Below are 24,219 nucleotides of genomic sequence, written 5' to 3'. Positions count from 1 at the left end.
TGGGGGTTCAGCCTCCGCCTCCTACTTCTTCCTTACTTCCCAAGATCAAGTCTTGCTTGTAATTTCCTAAATAAAATTAGAACTTATTTCCTCCCTTCATATATACCTTATTTCAGACCCCTTTCTATTACCTGGTCTAGAAGTTACCAAATTGCTGTTTGGTGGAACCAGTTGGTAGACACTTCTATGAAAAGAGGACTCTACAGACAAATAGATTTGCAGGTGGCTGTGTACCATATGCCTGCTGTGACGATCCAGAATGCACATTAGCCTACAGCAGCCCCAAGAAGCTGTACAGTAAAGAAACCTCCTCAACTTCACTTAAGCCAGGTTCTCCCTTCTGCCGACCTATAAACCTTTCAGTAGGGACAGGAGAGGAGGTGGCAGCATGAAAGTCCCCCTCGAAAATAAAAAACACTGCTCCTCAGAAGAGTGGGGCATAATTATCTCCAGGCTTCTTCAGATTCCTCATCCATACTGATGTCAGTGGTCTAAAATGCCACCTGAACTTTTCCTTTCCATTCTTAGCTATTTTCTGAGGAAACCAGCTCCACGCACATGGATGGTTAAGACCCGCTCTCCTCCTCCTCGCTGCCTCCTTTAGGGGCACTTGCCGCTGCCTGGGGACACTGCGCTGATCCTCCAGAGCCTGTGCCTGTGGCTCCGTAACACACCCCTCGCACACTCACGGCTCTGGACTTCTGCTGTCCACTCTGCCTTGAGTATCCTTGCCTTTCACCGGCTGACTCACCAGTTTCTCACGAGTCCTTTAAGACTTAGCTTAGGGACTGCCTCTTTCGATGACTTTTCTTTGCCTCACAGCTCCCCCTCTTCTTCCACAAACGATGACTAAACGCCCTGAATATGCCCGTCATAGCATGTCACGTGCAGGATGAGACATCTGCTGTGCGTCTTCCCCTCTCACTCCACTGCTAAAGGGCCAACACTACATCTTGCTCATTGTTTCACTCCTCTAACACACAATCCATGACTAATGAACTAACTAGTACTCTAGTAGTCCTCTTAGTAACAATCAGGCAGGACCTTTGAGAAGAAATCTGACACTCCAGCTTTTCTCTGATCTCACCTTTCAGTCTGACTGAACTAAAGACTTATCTGTGCATATTTTACCAGGGAGACATAATTTAATCCAGAGATGTGTCATCACATACTCTTACATACTCTGCTGTTTAAAAATTCTGCTCAGATGGGGGAAGGAGACAGGTGTGCTCTCTGACAGCCCCACTGTTTTGCACTGCCAGTGCTCACTGGCTTCTCTCTCAGTGCCTTCCTTAAACCCTTCTTAACAACAAGGAAACAGAATAACAAAGTGATTAAGAGCCTGGGTTCTGCCTATCTGTGAAACTGAAGCACAATCAAGGAAATAGAGAATAGACTGGTGGTTGCCAAGGGGGAGGGGGTGGGAGAGGGTAGGATTGGGAGTTTAGGATTAGCAGATGCAAAGTGGTATATATACAGGATGGATAAACAAAAAGGTCCCACACGGGACTTCCCTGGTGGTGCAGTGAATAAGAATATGCGTGCCAACGCAAGGGACATGGGTTCGAGCCCTGGTCCAGGAAGATCCCACATGCCGCGGAACAGCTAAGCCTGTGTGCCACAACTACTGAGCCTGCGCTCTACAGCCTGCGAGTCACAACTACTGAAGCCTGTGAGCCACAACTACTGAAGTCCATGCACCTAGAGCCCGTGCTCTGCAACAAGAGAAGCCACCAATGAGAAGCCTGCACACCACAAATAAGAGTAGCCCCTGCTCACTGCAACTACAGAAAGCCCGCGTGTAGCAACAAAGACCCAACGCAGCCAAAAATAATATAAATAAATACATTTATTTTTAAAAAGTGGATGTATTAAAAAAAACACCAAAAGGTCCTACTGTATAGAACAGGGAACTATATTCAATATCCTGTGATAAACCTTAATGGAAAAGAATATGAAAAAGAATGTATATAAATGTATAACTGAGTCACTTTCCTGTGCAGCAGTAATTAACACAACACTGTAATTCTACTATATGTCAATAAAAAATACAATTTAAAAAAACTGCCATAAAAATCATCACATAAGGGGGACTTCCCTGGTGGTCCAGTGGTTATGACTTCGCCTTCCAATGGAGGGGGTGAGGGTTCAATTCCTGGTCGGGGAGCTAAGATCCCACATGCCTTGCGGCCAAAAATCCAAAACATAAGACAAAAGCAATACTGCAACAAATTGCATAAAGACTTTAAAAGTAGTCGACAGCAAAAAAGATCTTTTAAAAAATCACATAAATCAGAAACAAATGAAACATAATAAACTCCATACATTAAAAAAAAAAAAGAGCATGGGTTCTGGTCACATCCCAGCTTCCCACTTGGTTACAGCTGTGTAATTCTGGGCAACTCACATAATGTCTCCTCAGACTCCTCATCTATAAAATTGGGATGGTAATATTTCCCTACCTCATAGTGTTGCTGTAATCCATAAACACGGTTAAGTGCTTTGGTAAATGTTTGATGCTCTCTGGTTATTGTGAATTAAAATATGTCCATGGCTTCTGGCCATATGATTTATAATAGTTTGACAGTTAACCAAATGGTAAAACGATTTCATTTATTATTCCCATCTCTTTTTACCCCTTACCCTGTTTTGTTGTTTACGTATTCTCCCACCACAGAGTGTTAGTTCCAGGAGAGTAAAGGCTTTATTTTGTTCACTGCTGAAAGCAATAGCACCCAGCAAAGTACTGTACATATGAAGCCCTCAGTAAACACCAGCTGAATGAATGGTGCAAACTGTCACAAGGAAAAATACACCAAAACTTTCATTATAATAAAAAAGTATAGATAAATCTTTCTCTAATGGCTTCCAGTCAAGTATTTCAAAACACCATATGCTATAGTAAAAACATAAGTAATTTATTAAAATTTGAAGGCAAAAACATAATTTTAAAAGATTTAGACCTATGTTAGGCGTGATGGAATATGGATGCTTTCTGGAAATTCACAATCAGATCCAAGAGTCTCACTTTCAGAATGTTCTAGTAGACTGAGTTTACTTTTAGTTGTCTTTGATGAAACAGTCACTATTGTACAGAAATTTCTTAACAGAAATGTGTTTTTTCGAAGACTCACTTCTAATTGGTTCAGTAAGCAAAGAATTATTTTGCCCAATTCCTTTGCTTTTCTGCTTTACAGGTGAGTCAGAGCAGGAATGCAGGTCCTTCCCAGGTGGTTTCTTAGCAGAGTCGTTTTTGGTATATTATGCTTTGGTCATTTTCTCTGAAGAAGACCTGCTATTTCTAGGTAATTCCTCTTCTTTTCTTTGACTTCCAGTTGCAGAAATGACGTCTGCTGAAGAAGAACACGTTCTAGCATTGAAATCTTCAAAAGACTCCTGCCGCTGCTCTGGGACTATGACCCCCAGGTTGTCTTTGGAAGTTTCTAAGGCCTCCTGAGTAGAGACTGGGACATGGAAGGAGTCAACAGGCAAAGGAATCCCAGCATCACCTGTAATTTTCTGAAACTGGAGGGAAAGACAAAAGACAAGACAAAAATTCAGTGATGAACAAAGCCAACCATTAAAAAGTAGAGTTCAAAACTTCAATGTTACTCTGTGATCTTATTATTAACATAGTCAATTGATTATTCAGAAGATTTCAGAGCCAGTTTTTTTCTAATTATATCTTGCCAAGTGATTCTCAGCTTAACCTAGCTATCTATATCCAAGGCTATGTCTGCTACATTTTCAGACTTTGGCGATTGGGGTAGTTATTACCCATTTCCTTTCCCTCACTAAAATGAAACCCTACTCTGTAAGAAAATTAATTTCTTTGCTATCCTCCAGGCACAAGTAAACAGTGTATAGTTTGTGGCCAGACTGTGTTCTCAAGCTGTCAGTTCACAAGACCAGTCTGAGATTGGCTGAGCTGGGCAAAGGGGACACCAAGTGAGGCTGGAGGAAAAGCTCACAGGTTTTCCCTCCCATTCCCATGACCAGGTGAGTCAGTATAAGATCTTACGTATCAGCTATGTCAAGATTACTTATTATAAAAATTATATCAGTACGTGTACCTTCATTAGTGTTCCTTCATTGTAAGCTAACTGCATACAAATAGAAACCTAGATAAAATATGAATAGAACAGACATTTATACAATTTAAAATTTGGAATATTTTCTGTAATGTTTTCTTTCTTCATTAAGGAGAGTTTGCTGTAACTCCTACATTTTCTAAAGAACTTCCAGTTTTCTTATGTACAACAATACAGTATCATGAAATGGGCCCACATTTACTAATCTCAGATTTGGAGAGGACTCCAGAGTCTTCTAGCTCGCGAGCATGTGAACTATTAGAGACTGACCATTATTATTTTCTCTGTGATTTGGTCATTTCCTTTTTGCTAATCACTCTTAGAATCATTAAGTGCTGTCCTCTCCACTTACTTGGAGATTTTGCATTGGTCCTGGGGCACTCTGCTTTGATTCTGATTTTTCTTCTTCAAGTGCCTTCTTTTCTTCTTTAGGTGGACTACTAACAGTAGAATTCATCTGGGGACGACCTAGTAAATGAAAATCTGACTGATCTATACCAGCCATTGTGGCCAGCTGCCCAAGCCTGGACCAGAGGAGGAAAGGAGAAAAGACAAAGGTTATTATAATCACAGAAGAGCAATTAAGATTTCCTTAGAGCTACAATCATAATACTTCTAAAATCTTAAAAGCCAACATTCTACTCCAGACTACAAGCCTCTCTCTCCCCCAACTTCTCAGCCCCTTCCAGATTCATCCTCTAGGAGACATCGCACTGTCTCAGTAGCAGCTTCAACATGTACCATGCACCCCATCCACTGCCTGTCACACCTCCATTCCCACACTTCTTTACCACCTTTCCTCCAGTTTCCAAGAATGTGTTTGTTCCTTCCTTCCCAACACCAACGCCAATTCATTCACTAACAAAACACCACTCCATCAACTATCAATCTCCACTTCCCTCTTTCAGCAAAATTGCTCGCAGTTGAGAACCACTGACCTATATCTTCCCTGCAGATTAATAATAATTTTTATGTCTAAGACAAAAATAACTTTAATTCAAACTTATCAAACAAGCAAAATAAATGAAAGAGAGGAAAATTCTTATCCATTCCCGAATATTTTCAATGAAAACTGCCTTCAATTTAGTCTTTAGAAAAAACTGTACCTACTAATTACTCTGTCTACAGGTTACTCTTTTATAATGGGCTCCCCACTCTACCAAAGCAGGCTCCCCTATTTGCATTTCTTAAAAAATTTAATTCCTCATGTTAAAACGTCAACTATATTACCTATAATTACACTAAATTTGGCTAAATATGGCCACGTAAGTGATGAAAATTGCTCCAGTTCCTCAGCAAACTACCATTAGAGTTGCAAAGAGAAGAATGCCATGAAGAGAAATGAACTAACCCAGCATCTTTAAGGAAAACCAGGAAAGCATGGAACTTCTGAAAAGAATTCTCAGTGCTGCCCCAAACACCTTCATCATCCAGGATCATGCTTGTCAATGAGTGGGCATGAAGGGCTTCAGACAAAGAGAAAGTTGTATTTCTTAACTGGGCATTTTCATGTTCCAGCTATAAAAGAAGACTGAAAATGTCTGACATGACCTTTTCTCATTGTCGTCAAAAGTAGTGTTGTCTAGCTTCAAGGAACAAAGCTAAAACACTCAAAATGTAATTAATCTGTAATTAACCTAACTCTCCACCAGTAAAGACAGAGACCATATCACATAATAACCAAAACCCATAGGCACCCAACAAAGTTTCCTATATAACGCTTAGGTGGTATATAAATAAACCAAAGTTATCGTTTTATTAATGATCTTTCACAAAAGATCACATTTCTAACTGGTTCAATTCATAATGGAGCCTCATTCCACATTAGAAAATTACCTGCTTTAAGTTTCCCTTAAATTAGAAAGTGAATTATAGAATCTGATTGGAACAAAACATATTACAACTCTGCTGAATGTTAACAATTAACTTTAGTGAGCAAAATATCTAATGCTTACGTTAAAAAGTCTAAATCGGACTTCCTCGGTAGCGCAGTGCTTGAGAGTCCGCCTGCCGATGCAGGGGACACGGGTCCGTGCCCCAGTCCTGGAGGATCCCACATGCCGTGGAGCGGATGGGCCCGTGAGCCATGGCCACGGGGTCTGCGCGTCTGGAGCCTGTGCTCTGCAACGGGAGAGGCCACAAAAGTGAGAGGCCCGCGTACCGCAAAAAAAGAAAAAAAAAAGGCCTAAATCATACCCAACCCAATTTATTAAATGTACGATCACCAATATTTTCTTTGGCTCCTTCAAAATATTCACTCGTGTGCATTCTTCCCCTTCCGCTCATCACCTATGCACTTAAACCCCCCTATAAGCTCAACTCCAGTATTTCTCAGAAAGGCTGTTACGTTCATGATGCCCCTTTTGCCTTATATAAGCAGGTGCTCACCATTTATTGAATGAGTGTCCGCCAATCCAGTGGATGAACTTTGAAAAATTCCTCCCTATGCTCAACCTCTGATAAAGTATATTTAGATAGAACTTTTTAGATTATGCCCTGCTTTCATGCACATTACCTAATGTAATTCTTAGAGTATATATTTTTATCTTTCATTGCATTCTTAGAAGTTTTCCAATATCTTAAATTTATTTAAATCATTCACTTTCCTAATTCATTGCAGGGAGAGTCTCATCGTGTCTTTTATGCTACTGTATATACAGTATATGCACAAAAAGTGCTTTCTTGAATCAAAGAATCATGAACAGAAAATAAGCTAATGTCGTAAGAAAGCACACACACACACACACACACACACACAAAATGAGATTTTCACATTTTTAAAAACATGCTTTCTGGAATATAGATCATATGATCACTAAATACCAGCAAATGCAAAAGTCCATATGATACAACCAATTTGCAACATATTACAGTTTTAAAGTTTACAAACTATGTGTATATGGCTTAAAATCAAATTGAAATAAAACCAAAACACTCCGAAAAGTATAAGAAATTGTTTACTTCATTGACTCATTTATCAGCCTTAAGTCTTATTACTCTTTCCTGCTTTAACTGCTTTAGGCACTCCTCCAGTTTTTCCTAAACAAACAGAGTAAATGTTATAACTAATTCATAGTATAATATCCAAAAGCCTTTCCAGCTATAGGCCTCGTCAGGTTTTAGGGGCAGAGCCAGAAGTGAACTCAGATTTTAGTCTGCTGCTGGTGATATCATACCATGCTAGTGAAATGAATGATCAAAATCTATCAAATTAACATAGTAAAGATTTATTTAAATTCCACTTTTTCCAGCATAAATTTGTGGCAGCCCACCATAAAAGGCATATGCGTATAACATAGCAAATCAGAAATAAATAGTTAAGACCAAGAAAGAAAAGTTCTATTTTTATTTGTGGGTCTCTTTATAGTAGGAAGTCCTATTAATGAACATGCTTAACATACCAAAATTGCATAATTGCAGACTCAAAAGCAGTGTTTTAAGAAGTAATCACTTTTTTTTTTTTTTTTTTTTTTTTTTGCGGTACGCAGGCCTCTCACTGTTGTGGCCTCTCCCGTTGCGAAGCACAGGCTCCGGATGCGCAGGCTCAGCGGCCATGGCTCACGGGCCCAGCCACTCCGCAGCATGTGGGATCTTCCCCGGACCGGGGCACAAACCCATGTCCCCTGCATCGGCAGCCAGGCAGACTCTCAACCACTGCGCCACCAGGAAAGCCCCAAAAGTAATCACTTTTAAAGCAATTTACAGTCAAGCACTGTTCCTGGAGTTCTCTGGGCATTAAATAAATCTAATCATCAAAACCCTAAGAGGGGGCTTCCCTGTTGGTGCAGTGGTTAAGAATCCGCCTGCCAGTGCAGGGGACACGGGTTCGAGCCTTGGTCCGGAGAGATCCCACGTGCCTCGGAGCAACTAAGCCCATGTGCCACGACTACTGAGCCTACGCTCTAGAGCCCCCGAGTCACAACTACTGAGCCCGCGTACCAGAACTACTGAAGCCTGCGCGCCTAGAACCCGTGCTCCGCAACAAGAGAAACCACCGCAATGAGAAGCCCACACACCACTACGAAGAGTATCCCCCGCTCGATGCAAGTAGAGAAAGCCCTGAGCAGTATCAAACACCCAGGGCAGCCAAAAATAGATAAATAAAATAAATTTATAAAAAAAAAGTAAGAGGAAAGAACAGTCACTAACTCCACGTTATTTTACAGATGAGGGAAACAGAGGCAGAGAAGTAGAGTACGTAGAGCAGCACAGCCAAGGTCACACCACTAAGTAGCAGAGCCACGAAGCTGGCTGCCATTCCTGCTCACGGAGGTGGTAGTCTTCCCATCCACCAAGGCCAATAAAATAAAATGAACACTGATAAACTCTCTTAGGAGTTTTAGGAACTAAAACACTTTGGTCCTTGAAGTGGGGACACTGCTTGCAATAGGCAGAATTCTAACAGAGCCCCTAACACTCCTACTTACTGAAGTACACAAACCTTCCACTTATCCAAACTCTAAATCTAGGTGCTGCAGTGAAGGGATTTTGCAGACGGAATTAAGGTTCAAAATCAGTTGATTTTTTTTAAGATAGGGAGATTATTCTAGGTGGATGGGACCTACTCAGGCACCCCATGAAAAGGACCTGAACTCTTCCTGAATTGAAGTACAAAAGGGACAAGAGGGAGACTCTCCATTGCCGGCTCTGAAGAAGTCCAATGCTGTGCCAGGGAAGGCAAGTGAGAGGCCTTTAGGAGGTGAGACTGTCCCCCGACTGACAGCCAGCAAGGAAATGGGGACCTCTGTCCTGCAACTGCAGAATCTGAATTATGCCAACAAGCCGAAAAAGCCTGGAGGCATTCTTTCCCAGACCCTCTGGATGCTAACACAGCCAGACTGACATCTTGATTTCAGCTCTGTGACCCACACAAACTATGGTGAACATCCAACTTTTGGGGCTCAATGTCTTACACTTAAATTTCATGTGCTTTAACACTCTCAGGAGGGAACTCACATGTTCCCGTGTGTATCTGAGCAGGAACCCAGTCATGCTGTGCCTGGACTTCTGACCTGCAGAACTGTGAGCTAGTCAAATAGGTATTGTTCTCAGTCAGTAAGAGTGTAGTAAAAGAATCAATATCCTACTCAACCTCCAGGTTCATGAACAAAATAAACGACTGTGATTGTTTTAGGCCACTGTTTCGGGGTGGTTTCTTATGCAGCGATAAACAATCAGAATTCCTATACTTATGAAAGCAGTACGGTATATTTATACCTTTCAACTGCTTTGAACAATCACTTAAAGAATGAGGAACTCTATTATATGCCATCATTGGGAGAGCAACTGGTATCACTTTCTGGAGAGTAGCTCTTGGTACCTAACAACAATCCTACATCAGGAGTTTACCCTAAGAAAATCAAAGATGTGGGCAAAGATGTATCTACCAACATGATGTCATAAGATTGTTTATAACCAAACCCTAGAAGAAAGCTAAGAGCCTCCAAATTGGGACTGGTTTAAATAAAAACAGCTCACCGTCTGAAGGAATGTGCTATGAAGCCACTAAGAAAAGAATGACAAGAGGTCTCAACCAGAGTTAATGAATGGGCTTCAGGAGTTCTACATTCAAAATATATCTGTGCGTTTTTCCTGGGAGATGATGCATAAGCTTAATCAAATTCTCTGATGTAGAAGAGTATTTAGTGACATGGCAAAATATTTCTGATACATTTTTAAGACAAAAGAGCAGATTAGGTGTGTGTACATGCAGAGGTGGCTTTTACTTCATTCAAGAACTTGTTCATTGTTTTCAAACATTTGCTCAATGAACATATATTTTTATATTCAGAACATGTTTGAAAAATTGAGAGTCTAAGAACTTCAAATTCTTTCATGTTTCATTACTAAAGCCAGTCAAGTTTTCAATGGGGAAAAAGGGGAAAAAATGGCAAAATTCCTCTACTTTTACTATAATGGTTTAATCAATCTTCTAAAACTGATTTCAAAGAAATTCTAAACAAATAAGCAAACAAACAAAAAACCCTCACCACGGTCAGAGGAAAGTAGACTAAAATTCCTGACTGGTTCTAAATAGCACATCAAAGTGCAATTACATGGAATAGTTTCTCCCTCTAATGGAGGGAATTAGAACACAGTGTTAAATTTTCGTGAAAAAGTGTACCCTCCTCCTGCAAAGTATTCAGAATTCATGTCCCTTACATGGAAATATGGAACCAAAAAAGTTAGAAAGTAAAATTGCTTGATATTCTATTACTTAAACAAGACTAATGATAAGGCTTTGGAATAATTTTCCTTCCTGTCATCTGCTCTCCTTCCTCCCTTCTGTACACCGGCTAGGGTGATTTTTCTGGGACAAAGCTCCCATCATATTGGATATCAAATTTTATGTTCAACTTTTCTCCATTTAACATTGAAATCAATCATTTCTCATAGAATCAGGGGATTCATAACCTTGATTTTTTTGTGTGGACTACAAAATATTCCACTGAGTGGGTTTACTGGTTAAGCATTTTACACGTTTAAATTCTTTCCAACTTTTCAATATTATCAGACAAAATAACCGTTTTTATGCATGAAGGCTTTTTTCCATATTGAGAATAACGTTCTTACAATAAATCCATAAAAATGAGTTTGAGATCAAAGCAAATGAACATTTTTAAGGCTCTGAGGTACCAATCTCCAAACTTCTTTCCAAAAGATTTCTGAGATTTTACACTGCCATCAGCGATGTATCACTTGGTATATAACCTCTACTATAACTGTTGGCTCCCTTCCTCACTTAGAGTGCAAGTTATTTGAAGATAGGGGGTGTATTTTATTAAGTGTTTATCCCCAGCACCTGTACCTAGCACAACGCAGACGGTCAATAAATAATTGCTTAATAAGGAAAATCCCTGCCAATACAAGATGTACGTGAGTGAAAGACAGACTGTGTGTTTTTCTCTATCTGGACAGATGAAAACTTGTCATCTTCTTTAATGTGCATTTTTTTTGCTTATAATTAGTCATTAAATTTCTCTTTTAGATTATATTGTAAAAATTCAGATTCTCTGAGGCCAATGGGCCTGGCACTACCCATTAGCTATATAACCTTGGACAAGTTCTATAACTCTAGACCTCAACTTCCTCATCTATAAAATGGAGATAAGCTCCCATATGACAGAGCTCTTGTGAGGATTACATGAGTTAAAACACATATAAAATTAGAAGAGTGCTTGGTACATAGAATATGTGCAATTAATGCTGAATGAATGAACATGCAAATGCAAACAGTAGTGAAGGGCTTAAAATGAAATGGTCTCAACCCACTCCCACATCCAGCACTCAAGAAGCGACCGATTCTTTACGCAGGTTTTTAATTGTAAAATACGGTATGTGTACTGAGAAGTGCACAGAACAAAACTGTCAATGTGACAAATAAAAAGAGTATACTTACATAAACAGTACTCGAATCTGAAACTATTGATACTTTTCAGCATCGCAAAACCCCCCCCATATCCTTTTCTTATCACAAGCTCCTTCCCTCTTCCCAGTTAAACACCATCCTCACTTCTTGACAATCATTTCCTTTAACCTGTATGCATCCCTAACAAAAGAGTTTAGTTGTGTCAACATCTAACTTTATGTAGAGGATCATAGTATATGAAGTCTTTTCTATCTTATTTCTTCCTCTCAACATTGGTTTAAAAAATTCATCCACATTGCTGCCTGTAGCTCTAGTTCATTCAATTTTATTGCTGGATAGTTTTCCCACTGTACGAATACACATCATTTATTTAATTTTTGACTCTTAATGGACATTTGGTTTGTTTTCAGTTTGTGCTAATGCAAATCATAGACAGGGATCCTGCTGTACCCGTTATTCTGGTGCATTTACACAGGGCGGGGGTGAGGGCTGCTGGCTCACAGGCTATTTATATACCTTCAGTTGATGGAGAGTGCTAAATTCTTTCCAAAGTAGTTGTGTCGATTTATACTCCAGTATAAACAGGGTAGAAGATTCCCATAGTACTTCAGGTCTACAATACCTGATACTACCAGACTTTATTTATGTATTTGTCAATCTGATTGGCATGTAGTTTCCTTGGTTTTGACTCACTTTTCTCTTATTACTTAATGAAGTCGTACACTTTTCTGTGTTTACTGGCTGTATGGATTTCCTTTTTTATGAGGTTTACGTCAACTATTGTTATTTTATTATTATTATTTATTATTATTTATTTATTTTTGGCTGTGTTGGGTCTTCGTTGCTGCATGCAGGCTTTCTCTGGTTGCGGCGAGCGGGGGCTACTCTTCATTGTGGTGGCTTGTCTTGTTACGGAGCACAGGATCTAGGCACGTGGGCTTCAGTAGTTGTGGCACGTGGGATCAGTAGTTGTGGTTCGCAGGCTCTAGAGCGCAGGCTCCGTAGTTGTGGCGCACGGGCTTCGCTGCTCCGCGGCATGTGGGATCTTCCCGGACCAGGACTCGAACCCGTGTCCACTGCCTTGACAGGCAGTTTCTTAACCACTGCGCCACCAGGGAGGTCCAACTATTGTCATTTTGAATTCTTCTCCATTTCCAAGTAATACTCTCACATGACTATTTTCTCACTAAATCGGAGGCATTATCTGTTCACTTTCTGAGTTACTAACAAGTAAGGGTTTAGTTCCTCTACACTCTTTCCTACATCCACACTGCTCAGTAAAGTTATGTCATCATGAGTTATTCCACTGCTCATGATCTCTTTCACTTGTAGTGATACACTTAAAAACCTACATTGTTGATCAACTAGAAACTCTCTCAATGTCACGCTTTGTAAAATGAGGACATTCATACCATCTTCCCTTTTTTCTACCTCCTGTCTACCTTCCAAACCTAGCTTTTACGTTGTCAAAGTTGAAATTTATATTCTATGTGCAGTTAAGTCTTCTGTTATTTGAGAGTCAGTACGGAGTAAGGTTTAAGAGAACAGGCAGAGAGCCTAAACTCAAAGCCTCGATCCAACCTTAAATTAGGCACAGCCTAAGGCAAGCTCCTTCCCTGTCTTAGCTTCCTGTTCTCAAAAGTAGGAATGATATTAGCACCAACCTCATAAGGCTATTCAGAGGATTCAATGAGTTAATATATGCAGAAACACTTAGAGCCTAATATATACTAAATACGTACTAGTACACAATACATTTCAGTACATACCAAGTTAATACTAATACACACTAAGTAGAGCTTACTTTAGTTATTTGTGGTTACATGCAAGTTGACAATAAAAGCTGCAAACCAAGACAGTATTGCCATTATTACAATTAAATTAATATTGCCCACTGCAGATGTACTGTGTCTCTGTGTATAGACTATACCTCGTTCCATACTGGGCAGGTGTCACTGCCCTTGTGCAGGGTGACCACATACCCCAAGCCGCCTTGGGCTGTTCCAGTTTATACCTGTTGTCCTGATGTCACAGCATTAGAGCGCCTCCTTACACTACTGAAGTTTAAGGAGTTTGGACAAGTTCTGGTTTGGACAACAAATTAGATAGGTGGTCATTACCCCCTGTGTGTCACTGAAAAGGGGGACATCTATAGTGTCAAGTTTAAGTGGATTCTTCCCTTCCTCACCAATAGTAGGTTAAAAATCAACCATAGTTTAGTTTGCTTCAGGTTTATGTCCATATAGCCTTTTCTCCTCTGGAGTTCAAGTTCCTTCTCCTCTTCCTCCCCCTCCTCCCTTCCAACAGTGCCTAATACCTAGTAAGTACAATATGCCTCAAGGTGTTTCTAAGCTCTCAATCAGACAATCAATAGAAGCCTCTCCACCCTAGACTAGCTGCAATCTGCACTGAATCCCCTATTACCTTCCTTCTTGGTTTATTGCCTCATTTTGCTGGATTATTTTTATAAATAACTTAAGGTGTAGCACAGGAGGTAAAATTTTCAAATTTCTTTGTGTACAGAATATCTTCTTCAGCCTCCACTTATGACTGATAGTTTGGCTGGATACAAACCCCTAGGGTGAAAATTATGTGCCTGAAAAACTTTGGAGGTATCTTTCTAATGCCTTCCAGGATCCATGGTGCTGTTGACAAGTATGATAAAGTCAGATATTAACTTTTTTTTTTTATTTGCGGTATGCGGGCCTCTCACTGTTGTGGCCTCTCCCGTTGCAGAGCACAGGCTCCGGATGCGCAGGCTCAGTGGCCATGGCTCACGGGCCCAGCTGCAGCGCGGCATGTGGTATCTTCCCGGACCAGGGCACGAACCCGTGTCCCCTGCGTCGGCAGGCGGACTCTGAACCACTGCGCCACCAGGGAAGCCCTTAAGTTTTTTTTTTTAGGTGACCAGTAGGTTTCTCTCTGGAATGGATGTATCATCTCAGTATTTTATTCTATTTTATTTTTTCAGTATTTTAAAGTTTCATGATGAAGGGTGCCTAGGTATGAGTCTATTCTTGCTCATCTTGCATAACTATTTTCAATCTGAAACCTGATGTCTACTTTCAGCTGTGGGGAATTTTGTTGCCCTTTGACAGCTTCCCTCCATTTTTTTTCTGGGTCTGGAGTTTCTAATAGTAACATGTGGGATCTCCCAGATGCAGCCTCTCTAACATATTTCTATCACATTTTCCATTGTGTGTTTCTTTGTTATATACTGCGAAATTTTTTAAATTCCTACTGAATTTATTTCAGCAACCATATTTCCATTTCCAGGAGACCTCTCTTGCTTTTGGACCATTCTCTTTTTCATTAACACCCTAGTCTTATTTTATAGTTGCTAGCTCTTTTTAAACCTCTCTCAGGATACTAATTAGGGTTTTTTCTTTTTTTTTTTTTTTTTTTTTGCGGTACGCGGGCCTCTCAGTGTTGTGGCCTCTCCCGTTGCGGAGCACAGGCTCCAGACGCGCAGGCTCAGCAGCCATGGCTCACGGGCCCAGCCACTCCGCGGCATGTGGGATCTTCCCGGACCGGGGCACGAACCCGTGTCCCCTGCATCGGCAGGCGGACTCTGAACCACTGCGCCACCAGGGAAGCCCGGGTTTTTTCTTAAATTATTTTGTTCCCTAAGTTGTCCCTGGTCCTACTAGGATATGTTTTCACTCTTTTTCCCCCTCTCTAATGTTGTAAGCTTTACTCAACTATCAGGCAACTGACAGTTATTTTCTATTTAAGAATGAGTGCAGAAAGCTCCCTGAAGTCAACGATTGATTGGCTTCTTATGCAGGAAAAAGCGGGGAGTAACTGTAACAGGATCCCCCCCAAACACAATTTTCTAGGGTGTAAAAACTCACACTAGCTGCCCTAGATCTCGCCAGTTTCACTGTTTTCAAAATGAAATCATCTCATTTCAGGAGTGTGAGGGCGGGGCTGGGAGTCCACTCCTCCAAACACAACCCTTCAATGAGCTCCCCTATTTCAGTCACACTTTTAACTAACTCCACCCTCTCTCCTACATGCGCACCTGAGCATGGGGCTACTTCTGCAGGTGGGGTCAGAATCCTCCTCAGTTGCAGGTGGTCCCTGTGCCTATTCTAGGTGATGCTTTTCCTCTGTTCTACTGCTTCAGTTTCACACTCTCCCACCTGTCTTCCGTCTTTCAAAACTATGTTGAAATCTCTTGATTGTTGTGGCCTTATATACTTAAAACACTTTGATACCATCATTGTAGTGTCCTGTCAAAACGCAGAAGAGCTAAAAGGGTTCTCAGTGCATTCTGAATCTGCTATTCTGTGATCCCAGTGTTTAAACTTCTTGGTCTTCCCCTGTGTCTATCATTGCTTTTAGAAATACAATCTCCTGGTCTACTCGTGAAGGAAATGAATACACCACATCTAAAATGACAAGGAATGCAGGTTAGATGCTCTAGGGTCTTGTCAGACTCTGCCATTTACTAATAAACCACTTACGTGCTACAAATTGTAGGTGCTCATTTATAAAACAAAAGGGGGTAAGACTACATGAACTATAGATTTGTCCTACTCTAACATTTCATAATTTTCTAAGTTCTTTTCTTAAAATTTCTCTATATTATCATTAATTTTCATTAAAAAACAAAAATCTAACTTTCTCTTTTGAAAATCAAAGAGTAATTCCCGTAGTCCTACAATAATGGGATAATTAGTTCTGAAACCTGTCAAGTTTCATGTTTCATATGAAAAGAAAATCATATTAAATAATTTTTAAAAATTAAACATGGACTTTGTAGCACAAAGACAAGGTCCCCCCCAAATGGTGTTCCTTTATTTACTAGAAATGTTCAGCTCTGCAGTAAAGTTGAAATAAAATAAATATATTATTTTTGAGGTGCAAAAATTTCTTATGAAAATCAATTTTTCTTTTCTGTCCATACAAACAAAAGTATGGAATGACATTAGAGGTCAGGTTTATTTGGTAATATAATGTAGCTTCTTGATATTTTTTATTTTAGGAAAGGAGAATATCAACATCAAAACATTTTTCAACTTTACTTTTATTTAAAATAAGGCCATATTTTCCTCTTATAAAAAGAGAGTTCAACTAGAACTGTCAATTTTCTCATCTGTAAAACAAGAGCACTGAATCAGCTGACTATATTCATTCAGAACTCAATTTCCTTATCTTATGATCACTAAGGTTCTCCCTAAATCTAATACACTAAGGTTCTAGGGAAAGGAAAATATATTACTAACGACATGTTTTGATTTTTATTTCTTAGAGTTCAAATGTCCACCATTCACCTTGGTCTAAGCTTAAGGAACCATTCAAGGGGATACAATGCAGATGGGAGGGGAAAACAGAAACCTCACACAAGCTGTGCAGTGTTGCAATCAGGCTTCCATTTGAAAAGTAATCTTCTCTATAGCTTTAAAGTGATAACTTTGTACCTGCAATGCTCTTGTTTCAAACGGATTTTCTCTGGCTCTTCCTGAACACTTTCTGAGGAATCATCGACCTCTTTGATTTCTGAGGAGGAAGGACTCTCTACTGTCACAAGTCACAGGAAATTCTGATGGACATGAGTGTCACAAGAAGAAGATAGGAGACGACAGAGTTGTTAAAGCGCAAAGAAAGAAAACAAGATTGTATAAAAGATAACACAAGCCAGATACAGAATATCCAAATATTAGAGGACATTTAACAAAAGTGATCTGAGATATCATTATTTATAAATGTCTCTCACTGCTCCTTAGTCTAAAACAGGCAATGACTAAGTAAAAGTACAGGAACTTATTTTTGCTATGTTACTCTACAGACCTCTGTTGTACATGGTTAGGATTAGTAATGGGAATTGCCCATATTATTTTATTAAGTTTCTTTCACAGAAGCCAAGTGACGATCCAAGGTAAACATTTTTTCTCAGATCAACTTTATACTGCAAATGAAAAATTTATTCTTCACCATCAGACAAAAACAGTCTGGAAGAAAATGTAGTTTTTCATAGGAAAATACATCAGTTAAGGGACTGATGAATAATCAGAAAGTCAACATATCTAAGCTGTGAATAATAGACATTAGAATTTAAAAAACTAAACCACATACACATACATAACTAAAACTGACCCATCAAAAATTTCATCTTCTCACCACCCTTAAGCCAAAACTAGGGTAACAGTAATACAATTCTCCCATCAAGCTTCACTGCCACTGCAATGTTGTTCAATAGGACATTTCCAAACATTTTTAAATGGATCTGGCCACAACCCCATAAAAGTCTACAGATCATAAAGAAGCGTGCTGGGATTATATAACCACGCAGAAAACAAGTCACTAGGACATCATTTTGACAACAAGCAGCAAACCCTGCAGCATAGGAATACCCTAACGGGACAATGAGGTGCATACCCCTCTCTCTGGGCATACGAGGGCAGGACTGACACCCAAGATGCTCTTCTCTCAACCTCAGCAGTGGTGCCTTTCACAGAGCAACTATGCAGTCTCCCAGTACCACTGGGAAGGAGAATCTGATACTGACAGTATTAGCTTGCCATGAGGCCATAAGCGAGGGAATGTGTGTGGCCTTGGTGAGGGAGCAGAGGTTTGGGAGATGTTGCTTTATATTGGCTTTCAGATCAGGAATTTGTACATATAGCCTGCAAACAACGTTTCCTGAAAACGTGAACATTCTTGAGTATGACAGCTCCATGTGAGGGGTCAGAAATGGCAGTCAAGTTCGTTTCACTGGGTAACAGCTGATTTGCAGACTGGAAAACAGGCTTCCTTGTTTACAGACATAACCACAAGGCTGCCAGTTGTGTGCCAAATCCACACAACTACACAGTTGCATTGGGAGATCGACCAAACGTGTTTTACATGGATTTATTTCTGAGAGGAAAATGCTTCTTGTAAGGCTCAGTCAGTTTAAAAAGCAAGAAGAATGACCGTCCACCTTTCCCAATTCAAGCCCTATATATCATAAATATGACAGCTAAACACCAGCAACTGATTACATACATCACGAGCTTTGATGAATGGAAAGCCCCTAAAAAGATATCAACAAAACGAAGTTAGATCTTCATGTAAATACATCACCAGTTAAACCCAGTTAATACAACTATTTAGTATTATGTACGGTATCCATACAGAATTGTGTATAAAAATAAATAGGCTCAAAACAAGGACCTGGAGGGCTCTGCTACGGAGAAAACAGAACAGTATTCAGCCGACTGGCTCAGTACTAACTCTCTGAACTGCTGAGAGACCCCTTCAGTTCCTATGTTCAGGATGGTTGAGATTTCAGTCTCACTTCTTTAAATGGTGATATTCATCGTTCTCTAATTTACCACCCTGTGTGACGAGGATGGACCTGTGATTAAGTGTCTCAGGAAGAAGATAGGAAACCACAGAGCTGTTAAACTCAAGTGCAGAGACTGGAGATTCAACACTGTAGTTTATGCAACAGCAATTCACATTATCATTTGCAAAAAATTAGTCAGTTGTCCAATGGGGATTATAAACATCCATTTAACATGAGCAACTGAACAGATATTTTACACAGTAACTACTTCAAGTACTATTTAAAATCAATTCTCTTTGTTTTCTTAAGCAATTGTTAATCCCCAATTTCGTGAATACTACCAAGTAAGTCACCTGAACATCATCTAGAGCAATCTATTTCACTTAGCAAGCCTAAAGCTATAGTTCAACCATTTTATTTACTGTTCTGTGACAAAAATTACTACGAACAGCTATCCCCTGGATAAGAAATCAGGTACAGCTAGTTTGACTCACTAAATCTGATTTACTGAGTTAATAAGCCAGTTGATTTAGAATTGGTCTAATGCATATTTTTCATCCATTCTGCATTGAACTATTTCCCATGCCTACAATGTCTTTTTTCCCATTCGTACATATCGAAATGCCTACTTCTGTGCTGTAGGGCTTCGCTCAACTACACCTGCCTTTAATGAAACTTTTCTCACATGCACAATTGGTGATAATTTTAGTCTCCTCAAGACTCCCACGGGGTTACCTCTGTTGTGACACTTGAGAAACAACTTGAAACTCCCAATTACTTTTTGTTTTTCTTCCTTAGAGGGCTCATTAGGCAGAAACCATGTGTGAGTTACCGTTTTTCCTCTATAGAAAGCACCAGAGAGCACCCACATAATAGAAGTTCCAAAATAAAGAACTCTGAATGACTGAAAAAGACAGGGAATGCAAGCAGGTTACCTGTTGCTTTTTGCACGTTCTGCAGTAGCCATGGCCGGAAACCAGACACACCAGGTGGTAGAGGTTCAGGACCCTAACATTCTTTACCAGCAGAGTGTTTCCTTCCATTACTTGCAGGTTGCCTTGTGGCCAAGCCTGTGTTTGACAAAGCATGAAAAGAAGGAATCAAGATGCACCAAAGGTCTCCAGAGCAACTGTCACACGTGTACGCTTTGAAAGGAATCAAACAGGCACTTGGCAATGATGCCAAGCCCACTAAAAAGAGGATCGTTTTGTACAAAGGTTTTACATAAGCCAGCATTTTTAAAAAATACAAGTTCTCTACAGTAACAAGTTATTTTAACTAAAACAAAAGTATTGAGATGTGCAGAAATGAAAAATATTTTTTTTAAAAAATCCCAAAGTATGATACCTTTTATGTGTCATGCAGAAACACTCAAGTTTACTGAATCTTAGAACACCTTTGGCATTTCTGAATCTCAAGGACACAGAAACACAGATACACCCATGACTTCTGCCAAACAGAATCTTCAAAAGTAGGCCAAAATTTAAATTTAAGATGAATTTTTCTATGTAAAAACAATACAAGTTATAAGGCTGCAAGTTGCTGGGGGGTAGGTGAGTCAATGTTACCCTCCTATAAGCCTGTCAACCTTCACTGCTCCTTTGATTTCATATAGAAAACACACAAAAAAACAAATGAAACCCACTGGATAAAAGAGTGAAATGTGGAGACTTATCCTATATTTCAGTGGTACAGAGGCAAGTATCTTTATATGAAACATTTGGTTGCAAAAACTAGACCTACGTGTTCATATTTTACTTAGAACAAGCCATATATTAAAATTCACATTTAAATATTTAATTTGAATTTACTGAAAACAAACATCATAGGTTAAAATGGTTATATTTATCCTTCAAAGCTACTATATTTTATGTTATTTTATTTATTTATTTTAATAGATCTTGATTGGAGTATAATTGCTTCACAATTCTGTGTTAGTTTCTGTTACACAACAAAGCGAATCAGCCATATGCATACACATGTCCCCATATCCCCTCCCTCTTGAGCCTCCCTCCCACCCCTCTAGGTTACCGCAAAGCACCAAACTGATCTCCCTGTGCTATGCTGCTGCTTTCTACTATATTTTAGCAGCATTAGGATGCAGGGTAAAATGGAGTGTATGCAGTAATATAGGACAAATATTTCATAGAGAGTAGCTTATTGACAATCACCACATGATCCTGTGTGATTTACATGCCTCTTAAAAAAATACAGGAGCTCAGTTCATTTTGTGCTATTTCATTGTGTTTTTTAACTTAATTACCATCAAAAAATGTTTGTATGCATGTGGTTTGTATGTGTATACCCTTCCTTTACTTTCAGAAACTAATGCAAATACATTTGTATTAAAAATTTTTTTAATTACACTTTTCTTGTTAGGAGATAAAAAAATTTCTAATAAAAGTTCCCATCTCTTTTTAGGCATACATAATTACAATATAAATGTGACACAATTCACACCATTATTTCACCCCTATACTCACCTGGATCTAGGTATATACCCAGATACTGATTAGGCTTACCTCTATGTCTCCAAATAACTGAGGCAAACACACAAAAAAAAGCCCAAGAAATAAAATTACTCTTAAAATAGCTCAATGAGCTTGTATACTTCAGTTACATTTCCACTTTGTTTAATCATGCTAAAGATAAAAAAATGTTTGACTGTTTTCTTCTCATTCCATGATGCCCTATTATTCTGTACTAATTTTACAGAATTCCTAATATGTTTTACATATACATGTTTTATTTATATATATTTCCATTTCGAATATCATAGCAAAAGTCAACTTAGCTATTTTAAGAACGCTTTACATATGATATAAATTTTTAATAATAATATCTAATTAGTGTGATATCACAAATCTTAACTTCTTTGTATGTACTATTTGATTCTTAAAATATCACTCTCTTGAAATAACAATTGGCAGACAATCATAAGCTTTTTTTTGACTTCATAAACACTCTTAACAACTTATTTAATACACTATTTCCAATTTTTCACCAATTTAAAAAATTGACCAACTCAATGAAACCTTGTGAATACAATGTTAAAAAGTATAACTAGGAATCATAGAATTTAAATTTAGTGTGAAAAGATAAGAATGGCAAATTATATTGAAGCTATGTGGAATTATGTTTATAGACAGCAGGAAGAGAAAATAAAATGTAAATATTGCTTGATAGGATAATGGGATTAGAGGTGGTCTTTTACATTTTTCATTTTTATGCTAATACAATACCTTTATAAAACCCACAAATCTTCAAACAACACATTTTTTTTAAATTGTGGTAAACTACACAAAACAGAAAATTTATCATTTTAACCATTTTAAAGTGGACCGTTTAGTGATATGAAGTCAACAAATTTTTAAAACTTTCAGAGGGCACCTGAATAAAAGATCTGTTGTCCGTTGGTGATTTTAATGTATCTGGTATATAACTCAACTCACCACAAAACTCTTCCTGGGAAATTGGCAGATCATAAACATAAAAAATTTATTTTGCTTTATATTAAACCTTATTGTTTTGCTGTTTCAAAATTCAAATTTACTCACAAGAAACAGTTTCATATTAGATTTGGTTGCACAAATGGTGCTCCTGCTATTCATTCTTATCACCAAAAATAAAAAAAGACTATTTGTGACTAACGATTATATGTTCCAGAAAATAAAAAGTTAAAAGGTTTTCAATCTGCCTATCTGGGAACCTAAATTAAATCATCACACAACATTTTCAAAAACAGAAAAGCCATTTGATTTGACTAAAAACTTAGTTTTAAGATGGCAGAAAGTACCTTGATAATTTTCTTTTAAGAAAGAAAGAAAAACAAACCATTAAAGAGAAATTCTTCCAAGAGAACTGAAACATGTTATATACCTCTGACTTGGCACTCCTTCCATCTGGAGAACTTTTCTGGTAACTGTTTTCATCACAGAATGATCTAAAGTAAAATGAATTGAAATTAGAGTAATTATTTCCCAATGAGTGGCTATTTCCATTTAAAACCAAAAGCCAAATAATTATTGCTTTTCCCATAAATTTAAATATGAAATCTACATTATGTAATTATACACTTATTTCCCCCTTTGTGTATTCTAATTTCTTCCTCAGAAACCTAAGATACCATCTTGCAGACTGCCCACAGTGGCTACTATTTTGGCAGCAGCAAGGTCAACTTTAAACATTTTGCATCTAAAGTGGCTTTGGATACCTTTGGATAGAAAGTACAGTCTGAGCACCGTCCAGACACTTAGATACCTAAAGGCATCTAAGATATCAAACCAGGGCATCTAAGATAACAAACCAAAGTCCTGATATTCTCTCAAAAGCTGCTCCTCCCATCAGCCCCCTTTTTCTAAGTGATACCACCCAGTTGCACACATAATCATCAACGACTTGTCTCCTTGTTACTATTTCCTTCATACCTCACATCACATCTAATGTGTAATAGCTACATCCTCAAAACACAACCTGAATTCAACCACTTTTCACTTGCTGCAAACTTCAACCTAACCTAGGCCATAAACATCTCTTATTTGGAGCACTGTGATAGTCTCCTAACTGGTCTCCCTGTTCCTCTTCTTTATACTCCCAAGTCCCTTCTCTATACCAGGTCACCTTATTCAGATATGACTTAGATCATGCCTTTTCCAGTTCAAACCCTCTACTCATTTAGAATAATCCACATCTTTACTCTGGCCTTCAAGACTTTACAAGAGCAGACCCCTGGCTAGCTCCTTGACCTCATGTCATACCACACTCTTCTTCACTCAGTACTCTGCCCAGATTGGCCTCCTTGCTTTTCCTTAAATACTCCACCCATCTACATGCCCACATACTCATTGCCCCCTTGTCCTGGAATGTGCTTACACCAGCTCTTCCATGGCTTGCCGCTCTCTTCATTCAGGTCTCCGTTCAAATGCCACTTCTCCAGTGAAGCTGTCCCTTAACATACCTGTCCAATGGAGTCCTACCTGCCCCCACTCACTCTCCTTACATTAAGATATTTTTGCACTTCCTACTCTCTAAAATTATATTACTTATCTGTTTACTCATTTCTAGCTGAACTCCTTCACTAGAATGTAAGCTCCATGAGGGCAAGACTTTTGTCTGTCTGGTTCACTGCTTTATCCGTAGTGCCTAAATCTGCATCTGGCACACAGAGGTATTAAAAAAATTACTTGTGAAACTGACAAATGAATAAAGTGCTCCTTTCAAGAATTCAGAGGTTGCACAAGAAGGAAATAATGCTCTTGGTGGAAGCAGGCTTAGTATCTAGGTTCACCTCTATTCACAGTAGAGATAAGAAAAATTTACAGGTATAAATCACTTTAATTAGAAAATTATCTGCTAAAACCATAAGGGAAGTACAACTTTAGAAAAGTACCGTTTTCTAGGATACAAATAATAACAAATTCAAACAATGTGTGAATAGAGAATACATACTAAAAACCTATCATGAAATTATGATGGTCAAGAAC

The 24,219-nt window shown here is 38.8% G+C and overlaps 1 pseudogene across 1 annotated transcript in view; it reads right to left on the bottom strand.

The window, feature by feature from the left end:
- Positions 1 to 2,897: 2,897 nt before the first annotated feature.
- Positions 2,898 to 24,219, bottom strand: part of LOC307048608 (centrosomal protein of 78 kDa-like) — a 38,552-nt pseudogene continuing 17,230 nt past the window's right edge. Inside the window, exons 8-16 of the transcript in view lie at positions 22,882 to 22,949; positions 19,672 to 19,744; positions 18,426 to 18,481; positions 16,887 to 17,008; positions 7,053 to 7,130; positions 5,443 to 5,609; positions 4,444 to 4,615; positions 4,074 to 4,121; positions 2,898 to 3,525 (exon numbers count right to left, since the gene is read on the bottom strand). The product of the transcript in view is annotated as a centrosomal protein of 78 kDa-like (transcript). The remainder of the gene's footprint in view (positions 3,526 to 4,073; positions 4,122 to 4,443; positions 4,616 to 5,442; positions 5,610 to 7,052; positions 7,131 to 16,886; positions 17,009 to 18,425; positions 18,482 to 19,671; positions 19,745 to 22,881; positions 22,950 to 24,219) is intronic.

This window comes from Hyperoodon ampullatus (assembly GCF_949752795.1).
Source record: "Hyperoodon ampullatus genome assembly, chromosome: 2".
Classification (NCBI taxonomy): Eukaryota; Metazoa; Chordata; class Mammalia; order Artiodactyla; family Ziphiidae; genus Hyperoodon; species Hyperoodon ampullatus.
The sequence above is the reverse complement of the archived record's forward strand: the minus strand, read 5'-3'. Positions and strand labels throughout refer to the sequence as shown.